Here is a 12,356-nt window from a genome sequence, read left to right on the forward strand (position 1 = left end):
AGAACATCCCAGGAGACTGAAGCTATTTATGCTTCCAAAGATCCATAAGCACCCTCAATATGCTCCATTCAGGCCTAAAATGTCAGCCTGTGGGACAATGCTGGAGCCTGTAGGCCGATACTTGGATTACTTTCTACAGCCCTTTGTGCAACAATGGACATCATACATTAAAGACACTACAGCCTTCTTGAATATTTTGGCAGACCTTTCCACTAATGATATTGTGGAGGGGTGGTTACATACCATAGACGTAACTGCATTGTATACATCGATTCCTCACAGCAAAGGCTTTGAAACAATAGAATGGCCCTTATTGTAACAAGATGACCTGGCAGCTAACAAGGCATTTTTCACTGAGATACTGCACTTCGCATTGTATCATAGTTATTGTGAACAGCAGAATATTTTTTTTCCACAACGCAATGATATATCTAAGGGTTTTGCAGGAGCCCATCCTATGCTTATACCCTTATGGCAAAATTTTAATCTGAGTTTATACTGAAGGACCAACCATGGCAACAAACTCTGATGCTATACAAAAGATTAATTGATTATTTGTTTTTAATTTGGAGGGGAGACCCAAGAACATTAACAAACAACATGGCCATAATGAATACCAAGAAAACCCACATCAAGTTTACCCATCAGATTCACAAAGAAGAAATATTCTTTTTGGATGTAATGATAAAACCTACTCTAGCAGGCATTCAAACTAAAATCTTCACCATAATCACGGACAGGAACAATAGCCTTCATTTTCAGAGTTTGCATCCACCTTCACTGAAGAATCATTTATCCTACAGTCAGTTTATCACATTGAAAAGAATAATATCACAACTGCAAGCTCTTGCAAACACTCAGGAAATATTCACTAATAAATTCAAACATAAAGGATATCCAATCATCTCAAGCTGCAAAGAGGACACAGTTTACAGGACTGACACACCTTGTTGAAGAAAGCTAATCAACAATAAATGAATCACATGTTTTTGTATCCAAATTTTCCACAAAATCTCATGCTATTAGGAGCATAATCAACAGTCTGGTTCATTCTGAAGGGAAATACTTCAGCATGAACCAGACTTTCAAGCCCTTTACCTAGAAAAAACATTATTTGCATACAGCAGATTGAAAAACATTAAGGAGCCTTTATCTACAGCAGCACAGAGAGGAGAATCTAATCATCGAGGCACTCTGAAATGTTTGAATTGTGTGCATTGCAATATTGTTAGAACTGGAACTATGATAGTTCATCCTACATAGAGGCATGGCATTCAGTTGAAACATTCAGGAGACTGTAACACCAAGCACATAGTATATGCCTTGAAGTGCCCTTGTGGCAAAATGTATGTAGGGAAAACATAAAACAAAATAAAATTCAGAATTATTGAACAAAAAAGTAATATATGCAAGTATTCGGCATAGTAAAGAAAGGTGCTCCTAGTCCAAGAGGCTCATGACACCTCCAGTATATAGCGCTTAAATATAAAGATATGGACACTATCAACCGGAACACGTCCCTCTCTAAAAGGTATGCACTGAACACTATAATGGGCAGCATCCATAGCTGTGCCATAAGCCATAATTGCCAACCACCTTGATAAAAGAAATGTTATTTACAGTAGACCTAAAAACGCATTACAATCGGCGAGTAAGCAGAGGAGTTATAGACTTCTGCAGATCAGTGGGAGTGTAAAGTTATGCTTCTCAGGAAAATGAAAAACCAAATGTGACTTTACCAAGCCCGGAAGCTTAGGGCATGTGTATGATAGCGGCATCTCCTACTCACTTGTTGCATATAGTACTGGGCACAAGTAAATGAACAAAGATGAGAACAGTCTTATTAAGAGGCATATTGACAAAATCATTTTTTGTAAAATAAATACTCTGTTAAATTATGTCTGATAAATGTAAATGCATTTTTTTAAATGTATACTTCAATAAAACGATAGAAGTACATAGAATCGTCGTCATAAAACCTGTGCATTAGTAATGAATAGACCAGTTTATTAATGCTTTATTATTCTTTATGTCCTGCAGAGAAGGCGCGGTGGAATCACATTCCCTTTAAAGAGCAACAAAATGAGCTTGTTTAAAATAACTGATTGCAATACTGAATCCATGCCAGACTTTAATATTACGACGCTCAAACAGAAGACAACACTATGAGCTGCTGTTCAGGTTATGTTGACGTTTTCTCTGCTGTCCCTGGAGATTTGGGAATCATCTGCTTTGTTTTCCTGTGCTCTCACCTGCATCCCTACGTCCTGCCTTTCTGTTTTGATACATAAAGTTACTGTGCATTCTACTTATCTGTTTTCAGAGGAGAAAACAGGAAGAAGTTCAGAGTAACAATTTCCAATTTAAAAAAGTACAGACTCAAATCCACATCAAAAGTAAATCATCCCAAATGGTGGAAAAGAGCACGAATGAAAAAAAAAGCTGTATGCATGCACAGCACACCCATTTCAACGGCTAGTAGATTAGAGGTCATGATGGAAATCTAATTCGGAGGTGCAGAGATAATACCAATTTATAAAAGGGAGAAACAATCAAACCCAGGCAACAGTAGACCAATAAGCCTCTTGGACACATTACAGAAGGTCTATGCGAAACAGATACTTAACAACCTTAATGACTGGATCAACAACACTGAAATTCTGACACCCTTTCAAGTGGGGTTCAGATCGAAAGTAAGCACCATAGACCAAGTCAGGAGCCTTCTTCCTATTGTTTGGAAGTACACAAGGTTGAGGGACAGCCATCTGTATATAGTTTTTGTTTATCTGAGGGCAGCCTTCAACCTAGTTACCAGGTGTTTGTTATAGGCATCGCTCAAGAGTATCGGGGTAACTGGGGGCCTTCTTGGCCAAATAATAAGGTTACATCAAGATAATTTCCCAAAAGTCCGATGGGGTCCACAGGGGCAGCTGACAGGTCGCTTTCCTATACATAGTGGGGTGAGAAAGGATTGTGTGTTGGCCCCCCTCTCTTTTCCCTCTATATAAATGACGCTATAGGGGCCCTTTTCGCAGGCAATATAGATGCTCCCAAAATAGAAAGGGTGCGTGTTCCTGCGCTATTATTCACCCACAACACCCTTTTAATTTCCCAGACTCCTACGGGCTTGCAGCATCTACTAATTCATTTTAATGCTGTGTATTGAAGGGGCTGGAAATTAACATCTGAAAGACAAAAGTTAGGGCAATTAGGCCCCATAAATCTTTTAGAAATACTTTATCTTTGGAGCAGGAGAAATTGGAACATGTTTTTAGATTTAATTACCTGGTCAATGTTGGATAGCATGGTTTTGTGGTCCCTGCACATCCAAAAACAAAAGGTAGTCAGTCCTCCAGCATCAAGCTTCAGCTATCAATGGAAAATATCGGGCAACATTAACAAGAGCAATATTTCCTGCAATAGACCTGCATAAATGAAAGGTTCAAGCTGTGGCCCTATATGGTGCCGAAATCTGGGGCCACACAAAAAGAGAGCCACCCGAACTGCGCGAGAACATGTTCGTTCACACACTTCTACACCTCCCACAGAGTACTCCTCTAGTTCCCATGTTCCTTGATATCACTCTTAAAAAAAGTGGAGCACATTGCTCAGTTAAGGCCTCTTCTTTATTGGGTGAGGATTTGGACCACAGTGAAGCTTATGTCGTATAGAAATGCTGTAGAGAAATTGCTGGCGATAGATAGGAACATCCCCTTTCCATGGTTTAGGCATGTCTAATCCTTATTGCTAAGGCTGGGTCTCAGCGATTTGTGGTCCAATCCGAGATCATTAAACCCATTATCCAAACAGCAAATGAAATCTTTGTACTGGCAAAACATTCTAGCTAACCTTCATCAAAGCTTAACCATACGGAGACTGTCAGCTTGGTTCTTGTTTATCAAGGATAGCCCTATTATGAAGCTTTCCTAGATATCCGAAAACAAAACTAGCTAAACCCCTTTACTTAAAGTTTTTATAAGACAACCTTGAGACAGGTCTACTGACCCTAAAGACAATTGCCCACTGTGTAGCCTGCCCTCTAAAGAAAATACAAGTCATGTCATATTTTTCTGCCCTGCCTATGAAAGTGAATGGATTTGTCTGCTGTGCAATAGACTAGGCCTTAGGTGACACCACATAGCTCTAACAATGTTTAAGACAGACACATCCGTTTCTACTGTGAGTATCCTGAGTAAATACTTATTGGCAGTACGGCTGCTGAGGAAACAAAAATATGTTACATTTTAAAGTCCTGATGCCGGTCACACTCTCCTTTACATACACATATATTATTAGGAACATTAATAATTTTTACTATGTATAATTATTTTACATTCCACTGGCATTTTATCTTGTATACTATGGATCTTAAGCCTACTCATTTTTGTAACCTACTGACAGTCTTTTTAACTATTTTCAAAGTGTTTTTAATAATGGTTTTATACTTTTAAAGTGGAAATGTGTATGACTGTTTGTTTTTAGGGAATGAAATTTCCGAAAAAAAAAAAACTTTACTTACTTACAAAATCTAATTCAACGTTCTTCGTTCAACTGCTTGCTGTTTACTAAAAACAAAGTATGAACAGATAATAAATGTGGCTTCTGAATGGTACCTTGAATAGAGGAGACATACAGCATTCATTCACACGAACCGCACAAACATGCCTATATATCCACACAGAAATCTATGCACACATCAAAACAGTGTAACAACACAGACAGAATGCACATACTAACGTACAGTCTCACATAACACTTACGCGATCAGACCGCACATAAGCTGGTTCACACAGATGACCAGGGTTAGAGACATACAGGGATAGGTAGACGCATGCTTCATGTGCACATAATAACAATTACCTCTTTTGTACATATGATTTAACTTGGGTTGGAGATAAAGTAACATGTCAATACCCATTCAATCCCTGGTCTAGCCCTGGGTGAAAGGTAAAATAATACTTCAGCGTCTATGTTTAATCAGGGATCAAAGAGTAAAGTTTAAAAAAAAAATTGCAGAACTGTACAAAAAAAAAGAGAAAATGTAGCTGAAAAATCTGGGTATGGCCTTAGGCTTTCGGTGCAGAGGGTGGCAGAGAGTTGAACAGTGACGAGGCACACATCTGGATATATACTGTTGATTATTATGGAGTTATTCGCACACCGTGGGAGGATGCATTTTTACTGGAAGGGTACTCCCAGTACTAGACTACACAATATGGAACAGTCGAGGAAGGCTCAGGACTAATATTGGAACTTTTTGCGTTCACAGACGGGGTGGACAGTCACAGCCTAGAGGAGCAGTAGACCATACACAAGTGTACTGTCAGAGCAAAGTAAAGCTTGAGACCATGTATGGTCTGTCATGAGAAAGCAAGTAATGGAAGACCATTTGTGACCTGCGTTCTTTAAAATAACTGAATTCAAATAGTGGTTTTACAAAGATACATTAGAGTAATAGTAATGAAAAAGCAAAGGTATGACTGAGACCATGTAGGGCACGTGTGTCATGAAGAAGCAGCTTTGTCTGCTACAGATATTAATATAACTACAAAGCAGAGGAGCAAAGAAATGCTTAAATGAGTCTGCTGAGATTTACCCACTCTTTCAAGGGGATCGCATATGAGGGTGGCGGACTTACAGCAGATTGTCAAAATCCATGCAATCACTGCCTCTTCATGGAGAAATCTCTTTCAATGAGTGATTGAAGAAATCAGCCATTATGCCCAACAAACTGCTTTCTTTTTTGTAAGATCACCTATATGTAAAACAAGCCCATTGTATTCTTAACCTTGTTAAATACAGTACACTGCATGAACAGCCCATCCTTGATCTCTTTGCAGTCTCTCTCTTTCTCTATATGTATCACACAGTGACAACAGTCATTGTGTACTTATGCTTTACAAAATTCAAAAGGCCTTTTTTGATTTGTCTGTAACATCTGACCACAAGGGTAAATTTCCAAGAAACTTGTCAATCTAGTAACTCAGTTAGAAAAGGTTTGGCATGCAAGGCTCGTGAAGATCCGTCCAAGCGTAAAAAAGTTAAGAAGAGGCGAAAAAATTTGGTGTTAGTTCCTATGGTTCATTTAACTGAAATCTAACGTCCAGAAACTTAACATATTTACATCTAACTTAGCATAAATAAAAGTAGAGCTTTACTGAAAAATCGATCTTTCTTTGGTTTGGTGGAAATCTGTTAAGTAATTTTTAAGATATTAGTGTTTAAAAAAGTTATGAATCAGGCTTCAAAGAGTTAGCAACTCTGCCATTTTAAGTCAGAAGCCATGACTTGCGAATTAAGTCAATCAAAGAGTGATTTTTTTTTATATTTTTTTTTAAACACACAATGTGATAGGCTGGATAAGGGTTGATTTGTTTTTCCCCCCCCCCAGACCATCTTGAAACTCACAAGACCTCGAGGCTGACTGCAAGGAGATGGATTACACCTGGAGCCAGATTGAAAGAAAAGCCAAGGAGGCAGAGACGGCTGGAGAGTCCTGGTGGTTGGCCTATACCCTAGGAGGGGTAGTAGGCATAAGTAACTATCTTGAAACTCGTTTGAGTCAGCACTGACTCACAAGTTCACACTGGAGAAAAATGTCAGCCACAGGGATGCAGGGGTGGGAGGTCAAACACCAAGGCAGTGGTCAGGGAGTACCAAGACTTGTGGGAAATGCAAAGCATTCCATTAATAAAAAGCATCAAAAACATGACAAGCAATCAGCCGTTTTACGTGTTAGATGTGAAGGAAAAAAAAACACAAGTAAAACCAAAGACTAAAATGTCTGACTGCCGCTGCATTAAAGGCAGAAATTAGGGCACCCAACCACCACTACAGATTGAGTGCAGGACAGGCCTTGTACCTAAAACACCACTGCATGTGGTTGAAGACTGTGCACAGAGGGGATTGAGCTCCTGTGGCAGGTTGGGCTTAGGGTATCGTCAAAAGACATCACTGCATCCAACCTCCACTGTACAAGACCTAAAGTTGCGCAAAGTAGGACTGGGCACCCACTGTTAGTTGGGCTCAGAACCTGGCCGCTGAAATTTGTCAGTTATGGTTAGCAACACACTTCAAAGCTTGCAAAACCTGGCATACTCAAAACACCAATTTGCCAACAGTACAGAAACATCAACAGGATAAATCAAGAGAACAACATGGGGGTGGTGGAAATGATGGTATGTATGAGGCGCATTGCTTATCATAACTGTCAAATATCTTTGTTTTGGCAGTTTGGGGCCAGAACTATTACTCTGTTTTTAACTTTAGTATTTCATTGTCATGCTTATATATTAATTCCATTCACATTACAAATCATATTACCAAACATGATAGTCCATCTAGGTCACATGAAGCAAACAGATGAGAACTCAAGAGTGGACTAATGTGTTAAATGAAAATCCACAAGTACAAACAGTTTTAGCGTACATCTTTAGATCTGGCAACACTAGTTGTATGTACACTGTAATTTCAGTGCATTAGCTATACCATGTTCTATTTCCAAATCTGAACATAATCTTAGTCCTTTGCTTTGAGAGGTAATACTATAAATGGTAAATACTGATTCTGCAAAGTGTGAAATTTAAAGAGTTCGGAACCACCCCATCAAATTTCTGCACCTCGCACTAGAACTGTGGATTTTCCCAATTCTGAAGTACAAAAGTGATTTTTTTGTTGTTATATAAAATTTACCTGGCAAATTCTTTGCAGGGAATTAATTTCATACACATTGTAATCTTGTGGATATGGCGAAGACAGGATTTCATCAGGAAGGGAAAGGAGAGCCGTAGTGATTACTATGTGGACAATGAGTCTTAACTTGGCTAATGCGGCTGGTTTCAATGGAGTACAACATGAATTGGTGTGAATTAATCTTTTCCATTATTTCACTTTACTGGGATAGAAAAGTTTTCATTATCCTGTGTTTGTTTACGTTAGCAACAATGGATCACATGCCATTAATTTTCGTAATACACGGATGCAGAAGAGCTTGGTCAATAAACTGCTGTTTGACTGACGACTTGAAAAAGATCTTTGGGTGGAAAACTGCTCTTTTATATGCATGGCAACCACAATATCAGTGATACACTAAATTTACCCAACTCAAGTGTGGTTCTCTAGCAGAATTCTTTAGGTATAGGAATAACTTGATGCCAACCACACTAAGTTAGAAAAGTGTCAAAACCTTTGGCTGTTTTATTTTGGCAAAGTTTCTAAGCACGGGATTACAAGTGTTTTTCATGCTGAGCTAAAAAAAGGAAGCATGCCAAAGGCATTTTACCGTAACAGGCACAGTATTACAGCAATCTCAGCTATGCTGGATGCATGTGGGGTCCTCTCTGGCAGTTTAAAGCTATTTTTTCAAGTCACTTTTGAGTACGATGCAAGAAGAAAAATCATAAAAAGAAAAATGCAAACTGGATTTTAAAAATGACCACATTTTGACACTGGGTCACCACTGATGGAACACTGAGCTGTGTAATCAAGGGCAATAACAAAGCCCCTACAAAACATGTGCAAAAGCAGAGCAGAAAGGCTTGCAGTTGGGAGCCTCAGTTAATTTGCTCTCTGCTTAGCACCCCCCATTCCGATTCTTATTCCTCTACTTTCCAATCTGTACGAATGCAGTTGCTCTTTTGCCTTTTCCCTCCCTCTACAAAACTGCAGAGGGTGGCTGGTGAAAATCCAAACAATAAAGAAAAAATCGCTTTAAACTCTGTATTTATCTTGCCTCATTTGCCACACTTCAAAGACAGGTCAAATGTTGGGCTATGTCTTATGACATATTGCTGCTTATCTTTTTAACATGGGGATTGGTATTTACAAGCTCCTCTCACTTCGCAGTCAGAAAAGGAAAGGTTAAGTGAAGTATGTGAAAATGTTGCTGGGGTACAAGGCAGTGTGAAAAGAAGTGCTGTAGAATGTCATTTTAGTGATATACAACAAAATGTAAATACCTGTAAATGTACTGTACACATTCAGCAATTAGGAAAGCAAAAATAAAGTACATTTTTGTAATCCTGAAGTGTGATGGAAGTAAAGATTTTAAAAGGATGAAAACACATCAAGACACCCAACTTAGTGATGCACAAATAATACATATTCTCTGAAACCCTAATGCCACACATTATCATGTGTGTGCAGTATAGTTTTATCAGTAAAACAGCATGTCTGTGCAAATTTAGTGGAAAATGTGCTGTCTGTAAATGACATTACTCTGCGACGTGATGCTTTAGTTAAATTTAAAACAAAATACTCCCATTGTGTCCATTAAAGCTAGTTCGGTCGCAACAATTTGTCATTCTAAATCGTGGCTTGTGGGTCTCAAAAGTTTGAGAAGCACTTTGCTACAAGGACTTTGTGACGATTTTTTTGGATCACTCGGGTGGCATTTCAGGGCAGTGGACTCAGAGAGCTGACTCACTGCTACATTTCCATTGTTGTGGTGGAAATCAGATCTATATTGCAGGTGGCAGAGATGAGGCATCCTTGAAAAGAATGGAACTCGTTCTGAAAATGGAGGCAGCCAGGGGGAGTGCCAAGTGCAGGGCAGCTGATAGTGTTCCATGGGGAACAGGGTCAAAACTGATTTCCATATAGCTGGGTCCAAACTGGAATGGCATGCAAAAAAACTGATGGATTAAACCCAGGTCAGTGACCAGGGGTGAATGTTTGATTTGTTCTACCTTCCGCCCATCATCTGTTGTTGTTGCATTTGTTGCCCCAAGTGGGAAGAGTTTTCCCAGGCATGGGTCCTGTGCTTGCTATTCCACCAGATTCAAGCTAGCCTGGCTGATAAGGGGTGATACCCTGCAACCGGTCCCAGGATGCTTATTTCTGGTCCAGGGAAGACCTGGCCTGGTAGTTCGGGCTGGACTGATTTACATATAGCTGGGTCCAAACTAGAATGGCTTGGCAAGCAAAAAAAACTGATGGATTAAACCCAGATCTTTGACTGGGGGTGAATGTTTGATTTGTTCTACATTCCGTCCATCATCTGTTCTTTTTGCATTTGTGTAAGGACACGCACAGCCCTTTTCAGGTGCAAGTGTCCGCTCCTCCCACCATTACAGCTCCCTTTGTTTGACTGTCTAGAGTGAATGCACCAAAAGGCCAACTATCATCCTGATCCAGGCGTGTATTCAGCAGACAGGCAGAGGCACATAATGGGTAAGCATGAAAATGCCCGCTTCCTAAAAGTGCCATTTTCAATATATGAATATGCTTTCATGTGCAACAGTGAAGAAAGAGGAGGATCGGTGAAATAAAATTAAGTGTCTAAGAACCTTTAATTTGGCTAAACAGGAAAACTAAGATGAATCTACGTTTTATTGTTTTGGTCATTACAAATTGGCCTCTAAACAAGTATCATCTATTTGCCTCTCCTTTCTACCTCCGTTGTTAAAGTTTTGTATTACTCCTTTTGCATGAGGGTAGAACAAGGGTGGCAGGCAGAAGTCATGAAAACTCGCTAAGGGCTCAGGTTTCCAACGTAACCTGGAGTGGAGTCAGAACCAGGATTCAGGCTCGAGATTTCAGCGGAGTGCCCATATCTATGCACGCCCTCCTACCATGAGTGCAAATACACAACCTCATAAGGTAGAAAAGCGCTTGGCAGAGCAGTCTGCAGTAAGGTCAATAGCCAAAGTCCACTGCCAAAACACCATCCCACATCTCCTGCACATAGATTACCCTCTTGAAATCACAAGTCGAAAATGCACAGCATTGTACGGAGCAAAAACTCACAGCCTCACAGCATTCTGTAAGGATCAAAAACTCACTTTAGGTCCACATGCGTAAATACATAACCGCCTGCAACAAGCAAGAATGCAGTCTCTTCCTGAGTCCTACATGTAAAATTCACGGAAAAAAAGCCAAGTAATAGGCAATCTGCCGCATGCACACCCGAAGGTCAAATTCCCATCCTCCAGCTACAAGTCTAAGTGCACCGCCTCCTGCCAAAATGGCCAATCGCAGAGCCACCTGAGCCAAATAGCTACACACAGCCTCCCACTCAGAATCCCAGATGCAGAGCACACCGAGCCCAAAAATCCAAAGGTGCAGCCTTCTGCCCTAAGTCCAGATGCACACCCACGACCGGCCAGGATTTCTAAATGCACAGCCTGCCAAGCAAACCAAAGGCAACGCTGTAGGAAGAATCCACAAAACAGTTAGATTTTTGTCATGCACGCCTTAGTAATCACGGAAACGTACTTTATGCGAAGGCATTTCATAGGGTATGGTATTCAGCTATACCCGCAGCAGCGTATCCTGTGCAGGAGCCTCGGACATATTATGTGGGAGCTTCAAGTCCTGGCGCAGGGGTTTCTACAGAGAAGCACTATAGACGCCCTCTGGGGATGCTCTCAGACACATGCGTAAGCAGTGCTTGAAATGGAAAAATTAAAGTGCAGGTACTCTGTGCCAGAGTACCTGCTTGTTTCCCAGAAGTGCCGGTACTCTCCAATAAAAAGTATTACGTTTTTCTTGAGATGCGCCAGTACCCTCCCTCTCAAAATAAAAAAGTGCCGGTACTCAGTACCGGCCAGTACCGGCCCATTTAAAGCCCTGCATGCGTAAGTATACTCACCTGGAGGCTGCGGACAGCCGCAGTGCGCACCTAAAGAAGGGGCACCGGCCGCTACTCACACCCCATCTCATTCCATCCCAGAGCCCAACTCACGACGACACTCAGCACACACAGCCACGCCCACACGGGCTCACATTGGTGGCGTTTCAACATTGTGGCAGCTGATTGGTTTAACGTTACTGCCAGTCATCAGGTAGCCTGTCAGACTGCTCCGGGGCTTGTTTTCATTTTCGCCACTGCGCGTGACCAGGACTAGACGGGAGCCCGTGACTCCGCGCTCCTTGGAGGATGGGGTGGGACCTGTCTTTCACTTTAGAGGAGGGACGACACTTGGTATGGCGTCGAACGGTTTTCTGCTGCAAATGAGAGTGTGTCTGAAATGTAGTGCTCTAGTGGCACCCTACAGAGGGACGCTGTCTTTATAGTGGAGGGTTATAAAAGCAATATTTTTCAATCTGCTGTGGGTGGAGTTGCTTAGTCATGGTGCCCTGGGTCCAGTGTCATCAAGGAGCAAGCATTTGCATTGTAATAGATCTTGCATTTCCTTGAGTTAGACAGAGCTATTGGTGTTACAAATGCATAATCGTTTTTTCCTGCCAAATAAATTGGTCTACCCTGCCGCACAATTTGGTCCCTTCTGTCACATAACTTCAGTGGCTCTGCATATTGGATGTAAAATTATAAAGAAATGAGGCATGCAAAATAAACGTCAACATTGCAAAGAAATGTGGCACGCTAACTAAATGTCCCCGTTGTAGTAAAAGAC

General features: G+C 40.9%; 1 protein-coding gene across 4 annotated transcripts in view; it reads right to left on the reverse strand.

Moving 5' to 3' along the window:
- RNF13 (ring finger protein 13) overlaps positions 1 to 11,738 on the reverse strand; it is a 292,449-nt gene extending 280,711 nt beyond the window's left edge. For 2 of the 4 annotated variants that reach the window (XM_069213370.1, XM_069213366.1), the window contains exon 1: positions 11,591 to 11,738. The gene's annotated coding sequence lies outside the window, so the exon portion shown is untranslated. Of the gene's footprint in view, positions 1 to 4,519; positions 4,566 to 11,590 lie in introns of all 4 variants that reach the window. The other 2 variants (XM_069213369.1, XM_069213367.1) reach the window with 2 other exon arrangements.
- Positions 11,739 to 12,356: the final 618 nt, after the last annotated feature.

Source organism: Pleurodeles waltl, chromosome 11 (assembly GCF_031143425.1).
Source record: "Pleurodeles waltl isolate 20211129_DDA chromosome 11, aPleWal1.hap1.20221129, whole genome shotgun sequence".
NCBI classification, from domain to species: Eukaryota; Metazoa; Chordata; class Amphibia; order Caudata; family Salamandridae; genus Pleurodeles; species Pleurodeles waltl.